Source organism: Oncorhynchus mykiss, chromosome 16, assembly GCF_057628025.1.
Source record: "Oncorhynchus mykiss isolate SJ-2025 chromosome 16, ASM5762802v1, whole genome shotgun sequence".
In the NCBI taxonomy this organism is placed as follows: Eukaryota; Metazoa; Chordata; class Actinopteri; order Salmoniformes; family Salmonidae; genus Oncorhynchus; species Oncorhynchus mykiss.
The window spans coordinates 72,444,400-72,462,586 of NC_143037.1; the positions used below are offsets into that span (position 1 = coordinate 72,444,400).

Below are 18,187 nucleotides of genomic sequence, written 5' to 3' on the forward strand. Positions count from 1 at the left end.
ATCTACTCAGTGAATGTTCCCTATATACTTTACTGGCTCTCAAGAGCATCGTCCTCCATGAATGACAGTTGAAATACTTTGAATAACATCTCTGATATATGTATGCAAATGAATCCAGTGACCGCACATGGTGCTGTGGAGCAGAAGGTAGAACACAGGCTAACAGGTGAACCAAAGGTCATTCATATGGTGATCAGCTGATCCCTGGATCTCTCACACCACCTCACCCCTCTTCACCTCACACCACCTCACCTCTCTTCACCCCACACCAACTCACCCCTCTTCACCCCACACCACCTTACCTCCACTTCATATTCCCCAAAATGAAGAAATAAATGAAAACGGATGGTAAGGCAGGGGTACTGAGGTGATTGGCTAACTCTGTAAATGGCTTTGCTTGTGTGTGTGTGTGTGTGTGTGTGTGTGTGTGTGTGGTTCAGACAGACAGCTGGCCACAGTTGAAATAGAAACACAGGGGCCTTATACAATAGGCATAGCAGGGATTGACATGAAGGGTTGCCCGGTTACCTGGGGCAAGTGAACTGAGTAGTCATGCTAGTTGAGTGTGCTGGGAGGTTGCCCCATTGGGCAGTTGATTTAAAAAAGCAAGCTTGGAACACCTGTATTTGGGGAGTTTTTGGTACCCTTCCCCAGATCTGTGCCTCGACACAATCCTGTCTCGGAGCCCTACGGACAAGTCCATGCACTGTCAACTGTGGGACCTTATATAGACAGACAGCTGTGTGCCTTTCCAAATCATGTTTAATCAATTGAATTTACCACAGGTTGGACTCCAATCAAGTTGTAGGAACATCTCAAGGATGATCAATGGAAACAGGATGCACCGGAGCTCAATTTCGAGTCTCATAGAGAAGGGTCTGATTACTTATGTAAGTTATATAAGTTATATATTTTTTGTTTGTTTTTTTGCAAACATTTCTAAAAGCCTGTATTCACTTTGTCATTATGGGCTATTGTGTGTAGATTGATGAGGAAAAACATGTATTAAATCCATTTTAAAATAAGGCTGTAATGTAACAACATGTGGATAAAGGGGTCTGAATACTTTCTGAATGTACTGTACATGGCAGTTGGGCAAGTTGAATCTGCTCTGAGAATTGTTTTGCTGATAACCAAATGAAAAATAATTCCAGTATTGATGTTTCTGATTCCTCCCCTGTGTGTAGGTGAAAGGCAGACAATACACAGTAAGGCACTTCTACGTGTAAATAGCTCATTTACATGTTTTCGGTCAAGTGATCATAATCTTCGGGCAACCAACTAATACTCCCGATTTTCCCAATGGGCAAGTGCCTTTCAGACTTTATGTCAATCCCTGAAATACTTGCTTTCAGACTTTATGTCAATCGCTGGCAAAGTACATTGCCTTTGCTTTCATTCTCCCTTGAAGAGTTCACCAGCTAATCAAATTCTACCGTTCAGACTCCATCTCATCAAACCTATCCCAACACGAAAACAGCAATCAAAAAGAAGTGAAAGCATTTAGTCAGATAACACTTGAATATTTCTAAGAAGGACACCAGTCTTACCTTATCAAACACACTCCTTGTTGCTTGGTTTGTAGAGACCATTTTCTGTTTTTTTTTATTTTTGAAACCATTCTATTGAATATAATGTAAGTGCTTAAAGAACTTGCAGGACACCTGCAGAAACAGTTTGGCCTGCCAACCTTCTCCAGAACTACAAACATGTGATGTCTTGTTCAATGGTCGCTAAACCCATATCATTTTATTGGTTCCTTTTCTTAAATGTTTGGTTGAGCAAGTATTACGAAAGAAAAGCTAACAACCGTTTTAAACATATATTTAAAGTGAGCACAGTGCTGTTATCTTTTATTCTGAGGGACTCGTTTTAAGAAACTCCTCTTTTCTTGCTTAGTTTTGGGAGCTACGCAGAATTCCCCCCCCCCCCCCACCCCCCTCCCCTCTTCTTTCACATAACCTATTAGCCTAATAATCTTCTCCTCGGTTCAACATCATTTACTTCATTTAGTTCACAATATAATCAGATTGAGGAAAATAATTCCTTAGATTCACCATACTGTTTTTTTTTTCAATGTTTTCTCAATTCCTCTTCAATACCAATCATGAAGCATGACAGCAAACACTAAGTCAATATTAAGCACGATTAACATCCTACCTCCTCATGGTAATCCCAAATATATCCTAGAGAAGAGAGAGCCAGAGAGCCAGGCTGATGATAGAAACAGAGTCAGGGAGAGAGATAAAGACTGAGGTATCCCAGGTTCTAAGCCCGTCTCTCCAAGCCTCTTAAATAAAATAGACGGCCCAACGCCCAACCCTAACGGTTGGATCCTGCTGATGACGGCACAAGTGGAACGGCCCACCACTACAGTAGCTAATCCTGTGTAACTGGCTAGAGCTTACCTCCCATTGACCACCTTACTGGACCCAGAACCCCCCCACTGTATTATACAGTATAACATAACATAATATCATATATAATAACCACTGTATTATACAGTAATATACTATTTTCGGCTAACACATCTCAGGGATCAGAGGTCAAAAGGTGAATTGCAAACAATGGTAACTAGTGTAAATGCAACCTCATTAACTGAACAGATATTCACTAGAGCAGAAGAGTTATGTTGTAATGTGAATGTTGTGTGTGAATAGAGAACTGAATAGCACTGCAGCTGTTCTGAAGTGATTTATCACCGTTGTAACCTGCTTAGGGATAGTGTGTGTGTGTGTGTGTGTCTTCAGACATGATAGGCTACCGCTATACATGACCTTTGACCTCTGTTAACCATGAGGCCCTGTGGAGAATCCTCCTGATGTGGCTGCCCTACACAATGTGTTAACATCCTCCACTTCCTGCATGCCGGTGTGTCATTCTCTCTGGTAGTGAAACCACAGAGCCAATCGAGATAAGGACCAAAGTAAAGGAAGGCTGGGTCATCGCAACAACCCTCTTCTGGCTGGAATGGGTCACCTTACAGAGAGCAGACTGTCCATAGGCATAAACATCACCTACAGGACAGATGGGAACATATTCAATATTATCCGTTTTAGAGCCAAGTCTAGAACCACAACCACAAGCACTTCTGTGAGTGCCTGCTCAGAAGCTGGCCATCGTAATGAGGCATCAACTCCTCCGGTATAGAAGCCATCGTAATGAGGCATCAACTCCTCCGGTATAGAAGCCATCGTAATGAGGCATCAACTCCTCCGGTATAGAAGCCATCGCAATGAGGCATCAACTCCTCCGGTATAGAAGCCATCGTAATGAGGCATCAACTCCTCCGGTATAGAAGCCATCGTTATGAGGCATCAACTCCTCCGATATAGAAGCCATCGTTATGAGGCATCAACTCCTCCGGTATAGAAGCCATCGTAATGAGGCATCAACTCCTCCGGTATAGAAGCCATCGTAATGAGGCATCAACTCCTCCGGTATAGAAGCCATCGTTATGAGGCATCAACTCCTCCGATATAGAAGCCATCGTTATGAGGCATCAACTCCTCCGGTATAGAAGCCATCGTAATGAGGCATCAACTCCTCCGGTATAGAAGCCATCGTAAGGAGGCATCAACTCCTCCGGTATAGAAGCCATCGTAATGAGGCATCAACTCCTCCGGAATAGAAGCCATCGTTATGAGGTATCAACTCCTCCGGTATAGAAGCCATCGTAATGAGGCATCAACTCCTCCGGTATAGAAGCCATCGTATTGAGGCATCAACTCCTCCGGTATAGAAGCCATCGCAATGAGGCATCAACTCCTCAAGTATAGAAGCCATCGTAATGAGGCATCAACTCCTCCAGTATAGAAGCCATCGTAATGAGACATCAACTCCTCCAGAACCATGTCCAGCCAGCCATCTCCAGAACCATGTCCAGCCAGCCATCTCCAGAACCATGTCCAGCCAGCCATCTCCAGAACCATGTCCAGCCAGCCACCTCCAGAACCATGTCCAGCCAGCCACCTCCAGAACAATGTCCAGCCAGCCACCTCCAGAACAATGTCCAGCCAGCCACCTCCAGAACCATGTCCAGCCAGCCACCTCCAGAACAATGTCCAGCCAGCCACCTCCATAACCATGTCCAGCCAGCCACCTCCAGAACAATGTCCAGCCAGCCACCTCCAGAACAATGTCCAGCCAGCCACCTCCAGAACCATGTCCAGCCAGCCACCTCCAGAACAATGTCCAGCCAGCCACCTCCAGAACCATGTCCAGCCAGCCACCTCCAGAACCATGTCCAGCCAGACCCAAACAACAACGCTGAACCATGATAACTGGAGGGAAACGATACTGGACTATGAGGGATCCCAAAGGATGGTCTCTCTACATCTCTAAAACACACACTATCAGAGGTTATGTACACCAGTAGTTTTTCAGTCCAATAAGTGCCTCGACTTCCCTCTCCCTAACCAGCTGAAACATACAGGCGTTCCCTGTGTGTCACTTTACAGGTTAAATCAAAGCTGCTGCTTTCAGGATCAGGAGCCTCTGCCCAGAGTCCACATAGATAATACCACAAAGCTGATATCCACAGCCGTGATGACATCAGAGTTCACTACAGGTCAAACGTTTTAGAACACCTACTCATTCAAGGGTTTTTCTTTATTTTTACTATTTTCTACATTGTAGAATAATAGTGAAGACATCAAAACTATGAAATAACACACATGGAATCATGTAGTAACCAAAAAAGTGATAAACAAATCAAAATATATTTTATATTTGAGATTCTTCAAATAGCCACCATTTGCCTTGATGACAGCTTTGCACACTCTTGGCATTCTGGTAACTCTAAACTTAAAACCACACCTAATGTCCTAGCACTACTGTATGAAGTGATGGCACTGTTAAGGTGTGGTACTGTTCAAATCAAATCAAACTTTATTTGCCACATGCACCGAATACAACAAGTGTAGACTTTACTGTGAAGTGCTTTCTTACAAGCCCTTAACCAACAAGTGTAGACTTTACTGTGAAGTGCTTTCTTACAAGCCCTTAACCAACAAGTGTAGACTTTACTGTGAAGTGCTTTCTTACAAGCCCTTAACCAACAGTGTAGACTTTACTGTGAAGTGCTTTCTTACAAGCCCTTAACCAACAAGTGTAGACTTTACCTTGAAATGCTGACTTACAAGCCCTTAACCAACAAGTGTAGACTTTACCTTGAAATGCTGACTTACCAGCCCTTAACCAACAGTGTAGACTTTACTGTGAAGTGCTGACTTACAAGCCCTTAACCAACAGTGTAGACTTTACTGTGAAATGCTGACTTACAAGCCCTTAACCAACAAGTGTAGACTTTACTGTGAAATGCTGACTTACAAGCCCTTAACCAACAAGTGTAGACTTTACCTTGAAATGCTGACTTACAAGCCCTTAACCAACAGTGTAGACTTTACCTTGAAATGCTGACTTACAAGCCATTAACCAACAGTGTACACTTTACTGTGAAATGCTTTCTTACAAGCCATTAACCAACAGTGTAGACTTTACTGTGAAATGCTTTCTTACAAGCCCTTAACCAACAGTGTAGACTTTACCTTGAAATGCTGACTTACAAGCCATTAACCAACAGTGTAGACTTTACTGTGAAATGCTTTCTTACAAGCCATTAACCAACAGTGTAGACTTTACTGTGAAATGCTTTCTTACAAGCCCTTAACCAACAGTGTAGACTTTACTGTGAAATGCTTTCTTACAAGCCCTTAACCAACAGTGTAGACTTTACTGTGAAATGCTGACTTACAAGCCATTAACCAACAGTGTAGACTTTACAGTGAAATGCTTTCTTACAAGCCATTAACCAACAGTGTAGACTTTACAGTGAAATGCTGACTTACAAGCCATTAACCAACAGTGTAGACTTTACAGTGAAATGCTGACTTACCAGCCCTTAACCAACAGTGTAGACTTTACCTTGAAATGCTGACTTACAGGCCCTTAACCAACAGTGCAGTTCAAGAAGAAGAAAATATTTACCAAGGAGACTAAAATACAAAGTTATAATAAAAAGTAACACAATAAGAACAACAATAATGAGACTATATACAGGGGGTACCGGTACCGAGTCAATGTGGAGGCTATATACAGGGGGTACCAGTACAGAGTCAATGTGGAGACTATATACAGGGGGTACCGGTACAGAGTCAATGTGGAGACTATATACAGGGGGTACCGGTACAGAGTCAATGTGGAGGTTATATACAGGGGGTACCGGTACAGAGTCAATGTGGAGACTATATACAGGGGGTACCGGTACAGAGTCAATGTGGAGGCTATATACAGGGGGTACCAGTACAGAGTCAATGTGGAGACTATATACAGGGGGTACCGGTACAGAGTCAATGTGGAGACTATATACAGGGGGTACCGGTACCGAGTCAATGTGGAGGCTATATACAGGGGGTACCGGTACAGAGTCAATGTGGAGGCTATATACAGGGTGTACCGGTACAGAGTCAATGTGGAGGCTATATACAGGGGGTACCGGTACAGAGTCAATGTGGAGGCTATATACAGGGTGTACCGGTACAGAGTCAATGTGGAGGCTATATACAGGGGGTACCGGTACAGAGTCAATGTGGAGGCTATATACAGGGTGTACCGGTACAGAGTCAATGTGGAGGCTATATACAGGGGGTACCGGTACAGAGTCAATGTGGAGGCTATATACAGGGGGTACTGGTACAGAGTCAATGTGGAGGCTATATACACAGGGGGTACCGGTACAGAGTCAATGTGGAGGCTATATACAGGGGGTACCGGTACAGAGTCAATGTGGAGGCTATATACAGGGGGTACCGGTACAGAGTCAATGTGCAGGCTATATACAGGGGGTACCGGTACAGAGTCAGTGTGGAGGCTATATACAGGGTATTACGGTACAGAGTCAATGTGGAGGCTATATACAGGGGGTACTGGTACAGAGTCAATGTGGAGGTTATATACAGGGGGTACCGGTACAGAGTCAATGTGGAGGTTATATACAGGGGGCACCGGTACAGAGTCAATGTGGAGACTATATACAGGGGGTACTTGTACTGAGTATATGTGGAGGTTATATACAGGGGGTACTGGTACAGAGTCAATGTGGAGGTTATATACAGGGGGTACCAGTACAGAGTCAATGTGGAGGTTATATACAGGGGGTACCGGTACAGAGTCAATGTGGAGGCTATATACAGGGGGTACTGGTACAGAGTCAATGTGGAGGCTATATACAGGGGGTACCGGTACAGAGTCAATGTGGAGGTTATATACAGGGGGTACCGGTACAGAGACAGTGTGGAGGTTATATACAGGGGGGAACCGTAGTAGTAAAATACACCAGTAGTTACCTACACCAGTAGTAAAATACACCAGTAGTTACCTACACCAGTAGTAAAATACACCAGTAGTTACCTACACCAGTAGTAAAATACACCAGTAGTAAAATACACCAGTAGTTAGACTACACCAGTAGTTAGACTACACCAGTAGTTACCTACACCAGTAGTAAAATACACCATTAGTTAGACTACACCAGTAGTTAGACTACACCAGTAGTAAAATACACCAGTAGTTAGACTACACCAGTAGTAAAATACAACAGCAGTTACCGACACCAGTAGCTAGACTACACCAGTAGTTAGCTACACCAGTAGTTAGACTACACCAGTAGTTAGCTACACCAGTAGTTAGACTACACCAGTAGTAAAATACAACAGCAGTTACCTACACCAGTAGTTAGACTACACCAGTAGTAAAATACACCAGTAGTTAGACTGCACCAGTAGTAAAATACACCAGTAGTTAGCTACACCAGTAGTAAAATACACCAGCAGTTACCTACACCAGTAGTTAGACTACACCAGTAGTAAAATACACCAGTAGTTAGACTGCACCAGTAGTAAAATACACCAGTAGTTAGACTACACCAGTAGTTAGCTACACCAGTAGTAAAATACACCAGCAGTTACCTACACCAGTAGTTAGACTACACCAATAGTTAGCTACACCAGCAGAAAAATACACCAGTATTTAGACTACACCAGTAGTTACCTACCCCAGTAGTTAGACTACACCAGTAGTAAAATACACCAGTAGTTACCTACACCAGTAGTTAGCTACACCAGTATACCAGTAGTTACCTACACCAGTAGATACCTACACCAGTAGTTAGCTACACAAGTCTTTACCTACACCAGTACACCAGTAGCTAGCTACACCAGTAGCTAGCTACACCAGTAGTTACCTACACCAGTAGTTAGCTACACAAGTACACCAGTAGTTACCTACACCAGAAGTTAGCTACACCAGTAGTTAGCTACACCAGTACACCAGCAGTTAGCTACACCAGTAGTTACCTACACCAGTAGTTAGCTACACCAGCAGTTAGCTACACCAGCAGTTAGCTACGCCATTAGTTAGTTACACCAGTAGTTAGCTACACCAGCAGTTAGCTACACCAGTAGTTAGCTACACCAGCAGTTAGCTACGCCATTAGTTAGCTACACAAGTACACCAGTAGCTAGCTACACCAGAAGTTAGCTACACCAGAAGTTAGCTACACCAGTAGTTAGCTACACAAGTACACCAGTAGCTAGCTACACCAGAAGTTAGCTACACCAGTAGTTAGCTACACCAGTAGTTATCTACACCAGTAGTTACCTACACCAGTAGTTAGCTACACAAGTACACCAGTAGCTAGCTACACCAGAAGTTAGCTACACCAGTAGTTAGCTACACCAGTAGTTATCTACACCAGTAGTTACCTACACCAGTAGTTAGCTACACAAGTACACCAGTAGTTACCTACACCAGAAGTTAGCTACACCAGTAGTTAGCTACACCAGTAGTTAGCTACACCAGTAGTTACCTACACCAGTACACCAGTAGTTAGCTACACCAGTAGTTACCTACACCAGTAGTTACCTACACCAGTACACCAGTAGTTAGCTACAACAGTAGTTAGCTACACCTTTAGTTAGCTACACTAGTAGTTAGCTACACCATTCATTAACTACACCATTCGTTAGCTACACCAGTAGTTAGCTACACTATTAGTTAACTAGACCATTAGTTAACTAGACCATTAGTTAGCTACACCGCTACATGGCTAAAAATGACTTTCCTGCACTGTCGGTGACATCGTCATTTTTAGGTTTAAGTTTGGTAACATGGTACAGGAACTTGACGCTGACCCTGGACGGACTTTGAGAGGAAAATATCAAACTAAACATATTTTAAAATCAATAATTTGGGAAAGTACTGTATGATAAAAAAAAACAGTGTATTGTGAAAGAATGGCCAGAGCATGTGCTATGTTTGATTCTGGGAGAAGAGTATGGTCCAATGGTAACGTCATAGGAGGAAAAAAAGAAAAATCAACCAATCAAAACTAACCAGGGTACAGCCCTCTAAGACTGTTGTCTTTCAGCCCCAGTTGACTCAATGCTTCCTGGGAGATTAAGGCAGCGAACAGCAAACCTACTATTTCCACGAGATCAAGCCTTGATAGTGATCTCCCCATTGTGTGTTGTCTACAAAGTACGCTATTCATGCCCCGGGATTCCTTCATCTCTGTGTGGCCCCAGAGGAAGTGTTCTTCTTCTCACTGTTTATCTATATACAGTTACATCCTTACTGTACGCACAAGAAACACTAGTACAAGGATGGTTTACGAGGATGACATCCATTGTGTACACTGCCACCCAGATTGAGCACTTAAGAGTCAATTCTGACTAACCTCATCACAAACAGTAAGTTCTGACTGACAATCCTCACTGTGTTTACATATAGTTGAAGTCGGAAGATTACATACACCTTAGCTAAGTACATTTAAACTCAGTTTTTCCACATTTCCTGACATATAATCCCAGTAAGAAATCCCTGTTTTAGGTCAGTTAGAATGACCACTTTATCTTAAGAATGTGAAATGTCAGAATAATAGTAGAGATAATTATTTATTTCAGCTTTTATTTATTTCTTCACACGTTTTACATTCACTCAACTAGTATTTGGTAGCATTGCCTTTAAATTGTTTAACTTGTGTCAAACGTTTTGGGTGGCCTTCCACAAGCTTCCCACAATAAATTGGGTGTGTTTTGGCCCATTCCTCCTGACAGAGCTGGTGTAACTGAGTCAGGTTTGTAGGCCTCCTTGCTCGCACACACTTTTTCAGTTCTGCCAACAAAGAGCACTGTGTTTGAAGGTAGGCCTTGAAATCATCCACAGGTACACCTCCAATTGACTCAAATTATGTCAATTAGCCTTTCAGAAGCTTCTAAAGCCATGACTTCATTTTCTGGAATTTTCCAAGATGTTTAAAAGGCACAGTCAATTTAGTGTATGTAAACTTCTGACCCACTGGAATTGTGATACAGTGAATGATAAGTGAAATAATCTGTCTGTAAACAATTGTATGTAACTCATAGAGGAGCAGTACCAGTATGTATCTCATAGAGGAGCAGTACCAGTATGTAACTCATAGAGGAGCAGTACCAGTATGTAACTCATAGAGGAGCAGTACCAGTATGTATCTCATAGAGGAGCAGCACCAGTATGTAACTCATAGAGGAGCAGTACCAGTATGTAACTCATAGAGGAGCAGTACCAGTATGTAACTCATAGAGGAGCAGTACCAGTATGTAACTCATAGAGGAGCAGCACCAGTATGTAACTCATAGAGGAGCAGCACCAGTATGTATCTCATAGAGGAGCAGTACCAGTATGTATCTCAGAGGAGCAGTACCAGTATGTAACTCATAGAGGAGCAGTATGTATCTCATAGAGGAGCAGTACCAGTATGTATCTCATAGAGGAGCAGTACCAGTATGTAACTCATAGAGGAGCAGTACCAGTATGTATCTCATAGAGGAGCAGTACCAGTATGTAACTCATAGAGGAGCAGTACCAGTATGTAACTCATAGAGGAGCAGTACCAGTATGTAACTCATAGAGGAGCAGCACCAGTATGTAACTCATAGAGGAGCAGTACTAGTATGTATCTCATAGAGGAGCAGTATGTAACTCATAGAGGAGCAGTACCAGTATGTATCTCATAGAGGAGCAGTACCAGTATGTAACTCATAGAGAAGCAGTACCAGTATGTATCTCATAGAGGAGCAGCACCAGTATGTATCTCATAGAGGAGCAGTATGTAACTCATAGAGGAGCAGTACCAGTATGTATCTCATAGAGGAGCAGTACCAGTATGTATCTCATAGAGGAGCAGTACCAGTATGTATCTCATAGAGGAGCAGTACCAGTATGTAACTCATAGAGGAGCAGTATGTATCTCATAGAGGAGCAGTACCAGTATGTATCTCATAGAGGAGCAGTACCAGTATGTATCTCATAGAGGAGCAGTACCAGTATGTATCTCATAGAGGAGCAGTACCAGTATGTATCTCATAGAGGAGCAGTACCAGTATGTATCTCATAGAGGAGCAGTACCAGTATGTAACTCATAGAGGAGCAGTACCAGTATGTATCTCATAGAGGAGCAGTACCAGTATGTATCTCATAGAGGAGCAGTACCAGTATGTAACTCATAGAGGAGCAGCACCAGTATGTAACTCATAGAGGAGCAGTACCAGTATGTAACTCATAGAGGAGCAGTACCAGTATGTAACTCATAGAGGAGCAGTACCAGTATGTATCTCATAGAGGAGCAGTACCAGTATGTAACTCATAGAGGAGCAGTACCAGTATGTATCTCATAGAGGAGCAGTATGTATCTCATAGAGGAGCAGTACCAGTATGTATCTCATAGAGGAGCAGCACCAGTATGTAACTCATAGAGGAGCAGTACCAGTATGTATCTCATAGAGGAGCAGTACCAGTATGTATCTCATAGAGGAGCAGTATGTATCTCATAGAGGAGCAGTACCAGTATGTATCTCATAGAGGAGCAGTACCAGTATGTATCTCATAGAGGAGCAGTACCAGTATGTATCTCATAGAGGAGCAGTACCAGTATGTAACTCATAGAGGAGCAGTATGTATCTCAGAGGAGCAGTACCAGTGTGTATCTCATAGAGGAGCAGTACCAGTATGTAACTCATAGAGGAGCAGTACCAGTATGTAACTCGTAGAGGAGCAGTACCAGTATGTAACTCATAGAGGAGCAGTACCAGTATGTAACTCATAGAGGAGCAGTACCAGTATGTATCTCATAGAGGAGCAGTACCAGTATGTAACTCATAGAGGAGCAGTACCAGTATGTATCTCATAGAGGAGCAGTACCAGTATGTATCTCATAGAGGAGCAGTACCAGTATGTAACTCATAGAGGAGCAGTACCAGTATGTATCTCATAGAGGAGCAGTACCAGTATGTAACTCATAGAGGAGCAGTACCAGTATGTAACTCATAGAGGAGCAGTACCAGTATGTATCTCATAGAGGAGCAGTACCAGTATGTATCTCATAGAGGAGCAGTACCAGTATGTATCTCATAGAGGAGCAGTACCAGTATGTATCTCATAGAGGAGCAGTACCAGTATGTAGCTCATAGAGGAGCAGTACCAGTATGTAACTCATAGAGGAGCAGTACCAGTATGTAACTCATAGAGGAGCAGTACCAGTATGTAACTCATAGAGGAGCAGTACCAGTATGTATCTCATAGAGGAGCAGTACCAGTATGTATCTCATAGAGGAGCAGTACCAGTATGTATCTCATAGAGGAGGAGGAGCAGCATCCTGACTAGAGCATGATAACGATTCAGAATTTGACAGAGTAATCTGACGCACACACACAACACAGCACAGTCACACAACACACACCACACAGTCACACAACACACAGTCACACAACACACAGTCACACAACACACACAGTCACACAGTCACACACACCACACAGTTACACAGTCACACACCACACAGTTACAGTCACACACCACACAGTCACACACAGTCACACACCACACAGTCACACACAGTCACACACCACACAGTAACACAGTCACACATCAAATCACACACCACACCGTCACACACCACACAGTCACACACCACACAGTCACACACCACACAGTCACACACCACACAGTCACACACCACACAGTCACACACCACACACAACACAGTCATACACAACACAGTCACACAGTCACACAGTCACACACACTGGAGGGACAGATGGGTAAACACTACAAAATAAGACACAACAAAATAAGTTACGTACAGTAGACAGACAGACAGACAGACAGACAGACATGGCACAACAGGTATACAACTACCAGAAATACAGGTGGACATATGTTGGCAGAGGCCCTCCAGGCCCTGGAGTCACAGTGGAAGAACCCCAGGAACCTGGAGACACAGTGACAGAACCCCAGGGCCCTGGAGACACAGTGACAGAACCCCAGGGCCCTGGAGACACAGTGACAGAACCCCAGGGCCCGGGAGACACAGTGACAGAACCCCAGGGCCCAGGAGACACAGTGACAGAACCCCAGGCCCTGGAGACACAGTGACAGAACCCCAGGGCCCTGGAGACACAGTGACAGAACCCCAGGGCCCTGGAGACACAGTGACAGAACCCCAGGGCCCTGGAGACACAGTGACAGAACCCCAGGGCCCTGGAGACACAGTGACAGAACCCCAGGGCCCTGGGGACACAGTGGCTGTCTGTCTGTCCCACTCCAACACCCGGGCCGTGACAAATCTCATACAGCTACACTCTCTCTGTCTAAACAATACGTCACACTGCATGTCTCAGTACCCCATCTTTAACTGACTCTCTCTCTCACACCCACTGTGCTGTACCTGTGCCTATTCATCAGTCCTCTGTGTGTCTTAGAGCGTCTGGGTGCCTGGGGTATAAGGCAGGGCCAAACTAAAACACATGGGTTATACCGGACTCATTCCTTTATTATACTGGTTAGGGCAGCAGTCTTCTGTTATCACTAGCCAGATACCTATATCAGTTCAACAGACATCTACAGTACTCTGCTACATAATGTTTCTGCAGGTTATGCAAGATTTAACAGCCCGGTCTCATAGACCGGACGTAACATAGTAAACGGAAATCCGGACAACCCAAATTAGGTATGATATGTTACGTTTGGTATGGTTACATAAGACAGGAGGTTACTTAAGACAAAATCTAAAGTAGAGTGGTTGGGTCGGGATGGATGGGTGAAGGCATAACGGGAACGTCTAGCAACCCAAAGATTGCATGTTCGAATCTCTTCACGGACAACTTTAGCATTTAGGCTATTTTGCAACTACTTAGCATGTTAGCTAACCCTTCCCTTAACCCCAACCCAAACCTTAGCCCCTATCCTAGCTAATGTTACTGTTAGCCACCTAGCAACCTAGCTAACGTTAGCCACAACAATTGTAATTCATAACATATCAACATAAAATGGATAATGGACATCCACAGATTAATACATACCATAAAAAACGTAACATCTGATACTAATTGGGGTGCCCAATATATATAGGATTACTATGTTACGTCTACCCCTGATTGCAGGTTGGATTTAATGAAATATCAACATGGCCAGAAAAATTCAGATGGAGTTTTTCACGAGTTAGGAAATAGTCCCCAGCCCCACATTTCCAAATGTGTCGTGCATCTCCTTAGCTACAATTTACACAAATGTCCTCTTGTTATACACGTTACATTGTAAACACGCGAAAGCCGTGTGGCTTAACAGTGACAGTAGCACTAGTGACACTGTGTTCAGAGAGCCCTTTGGAATCCTACTTCCAGTAACTTGATGTTAAAACACTTCACTGCTTCATTCTGAAATATACACACAATACAACTGTGTGCCATAAAACCAGATGCCCTACATATTTGTGCTCGGGTAAATCTACCACAGTTGATTCAGTCAAGTGACACTGTATTCAGAGATGTAGTATGTGAGTAAAAACGACACACCATGTCAGAGTAAGTGACCTCCAGTTGTACTTTCCTTCTTCTCTAGATTATTTTCCTCCTTTTCCTTTCCTTTCCTCTTTGTGTTTTTATGTTCTCCACACAGCAGACGAGATTAGGTTTCAGGTGAGTCGTTGGGTGCATCCACATTCAGGTAAAATACATTCCCTTAGTGGGGAAATCCTCAAAGTAGCGCGACCAAAATGCTCCCCAAACAGCATCTGTAGTTTCAGAAGCCGTAGGATTGAAACGTTCAGTATTTTTCGATGACACCTTTCTATCCTTTTGAAAAAAAGTTGACCTTTGAACTTCCTGGTACTTCCTCAGAAATGCAGATGAGTCAGACAGGTGTGGCTGGGCTGTGTCAGGAGGCTCCAGGTACATATAGTCACAGTGGGGTTAAAGTTATTCTATACTATCCTTAATAGACGGATTTCATTGAATCCTATTGACACCCATATATGCCAGCCAGTGTAGGATGTCGTCCTGTACAAACAGGTGTCAGTGGGATACGCCCTGTCCCAGCATCCCAGCCTTGCAGCCTTCCAGCTCAGCGCAGTAACAGCACACCCCACAGGGGTCATCTCACTCTATGGGTGCTAATGGAACTCGGTAAGGCAGGAACTAACCCAATACTGGCTTTCTGCTTCTGCTTCACAGGGCAAACATCACCCTGCAGGCACACTCTGTCAACCCTCACCTCCCCTGTCTGCTCCCCTGTGCTATTTGTCTTTTGGGGTCTGAGAGTCAGAAATGGGGACACACCAATTAATCCTTCCTCAGATATAGAGACTGTTATAGAGTTCATTGTGTACACGTGCGACTCCTCTACTGTGTGTGTGTGTGTGTGTGTGCGTATGTGTGTGTGTGTATGCGTATGTGTGTGTGTGTGTGTGTGCGTATGTGTGTGTGTGTGTGTGTGTGTGTGCGTATGTGTGTGTGTGTGTGTGTGTGTGTGTATGTGCGTATGTGCGTGTGTGTGTGTGTGTGTGTATGTGCGTATATGTGTGTGTGTGTGCGTGTGTATGTGTGCATATGTGCGTGTGTGTGTGTATTAGTTGGTTCTTCTATCATTGTAGGGACTTAAAAATCCAAAAAGTCCCCACAAGGACAGTAAAACAAGGACACTTCTTTTTTCGTTTCTTTTCCATGTCCCCATGAAGACAAAGGCTATTAATATGATGCACGCACGCACACACATACACACACACACACACACACACACACACACAAATTAAACTCTCCTGCCCTACTTCTCCAGACAGACAGGCTTGCCAGAGCTCGCTGCCTCCTGTTGGTCTGTCGGATCGCAGGTGAAACCGACTGGAAGAAGACCTAGAGAGTCAGCCAATCAGACGTCTCCAAGCCAGACTTGCCCTTATATGAGCTTTGTGAGGAGGTAGGAGAGGTCACCATGACGATGATGCTAATTAAGAGCCCTTGCCTGCTGACCTCGACGAGCGTGCCTCAACCACAGACAGCATGAAAAGAAAGTAAGAGAAAACAAACAAGACCGCTCAGTGAAGTACCGTCAGAGACAGCAGGATGTAGGTCAACCATCTCAACGATCATGGAGGGAGGCGGAGACAATGAACCTGTCACTCGAGGGCCTTTCCAAGAACTACATATCAGAAGAAGACATTTGTTCCATCATCTGAAACGGCACTTCGCTTTTTCTAAACGGTTCTGTGAATTTGTCATCTCTCGGACAACACTTCTGGGAAAATCTGTAAGAACGGGAAGCATATGACGACATCTGAACCATTATCTTTATGTCATTCACCTTGTTGTCGCCTGTCCTAATGTGTTCACCCTGTGGTAACATGTCCTAATGTGTTCATCTTGTTGTAACATGTCCTAATGTGTTCATCTTGTTGTGACGTGTCCTAATGTGTTCACCTTGTTGTGACATGTCCTAATGTGTTCATCTTGTTTTTACCTGTCCTAATGTGTTCATCTTGTTGTAACATGTCCTAATGTGTTCACCTTGTGGTAACATGCCCTAATGTGTTCACCTTGTTGTGACATGTCCTAATGTGTTCATCTTGTTGGAACATGTCCTAATGTGTTCATCTTGTTGTAACATGCCCTAATGTGTTCACCTTGTTGTGACATGTCCTAATGTGTTCATCTTGTTTTTACCTGTCCTAATGTGTTCATCTTGTTATCACATGCCCTAATGTGTTCACCTTATTGTAACGTGTCCTAATGTGTTCATCTTGTTTTTACCTGTCCTAATGTGTTCATCTTGTTATCACATGTCCTAATGTGTTCACCTTGTTGTAACATGTCCTAATGTGTTCACCTTGTTGTCATGTGTCCTAATGTGTTCACCTTGTTAGCACATGTCCTAATGTGTTCATCTTGTTGTCACATGTCCTAATGTGTTCACCTTATTGTGACGTGTCCTAATGTGTTCACCTTGTTGTCATGTGTCCTAATGTGTTCACCTTGTTAGCACATGTCCTAATGTGTTCATCTTGTTGTAACATGTCCTAATGTGTTCATCTTGTTGTAACATGTCCTAATGTGTTCACCTTGTGGTAACATGTCCTAATGTGTTCATCTTGTTGTAACATGTCCTAATGTGTTCATCTTGTGGTAACATGTCCTAATGTGTTCATCTTGTTGTAACATGTCCTAATGTGTTCATCTTGTTGTAACATGTCCTAATGTGTTCACCTTGTGGTAACATGTCCTAATGTGTTCATCTTGTGGTAACATGTCCTAATGTGTTCATCTTGTTGTAACATGTCCTAATGTGTTCATCTTGTTTTTACCTGTCCTAATGTGTTCACCTTGTTAGCACATGTCCTAATGTGTTCATCTTGTTGTCACATGTCCTAATGTGTTCACCTTATTGTGACGTGTCCTAATGTGTTCACCTTGTTGTCATGTGTCCTAATGTGTTCACCTTGTTAGCACATGTCCTAATGTGTTCACCTTGTGGTAACATGTCCTAATGTGTTCATCTTGTTGTAACATGTCCTAATGTGTTCACCTTGTGGTAACATGTCCTAATGTGTTCATCTTGTTGTAACATGTCCTAATGTGTTCATCTTGTTGTAACATGTCCTAATGTGTTCACCTTGTGGTAACATGTCCTAATGTGTTCACCTTGTTGTAACATGTCCTAATGTGTTCATCTTGTTGTAACATGTCCTAATGTGTTCATCTTGTTGTAACATGTCCTAATGTGTTCACCTTGTGGTAACATGTCCTAATGTGTTCACCTTGTTGTAACATGTCCTAATGTGTTCATATTGTTGTAACATGTCCTAATGTGTTCACCTTGTGGTAA

At 43.4% G+C, this 18,187-nt stretch overlaps 1 protein-coding gene across 3 annotated transcripts in view; it reads right to left on the minus strand.

The window, feature by feature from the left end:
* Positions 1 to 18,187, minus strand: part of LOC110491172 (solute carrier organic anion transporter family member 4A1) — a 95,347-nt gene that overhangs the window by 57,376 nt on the left and 19,784 nt on the right. The window lies entirely within an intron of this gene.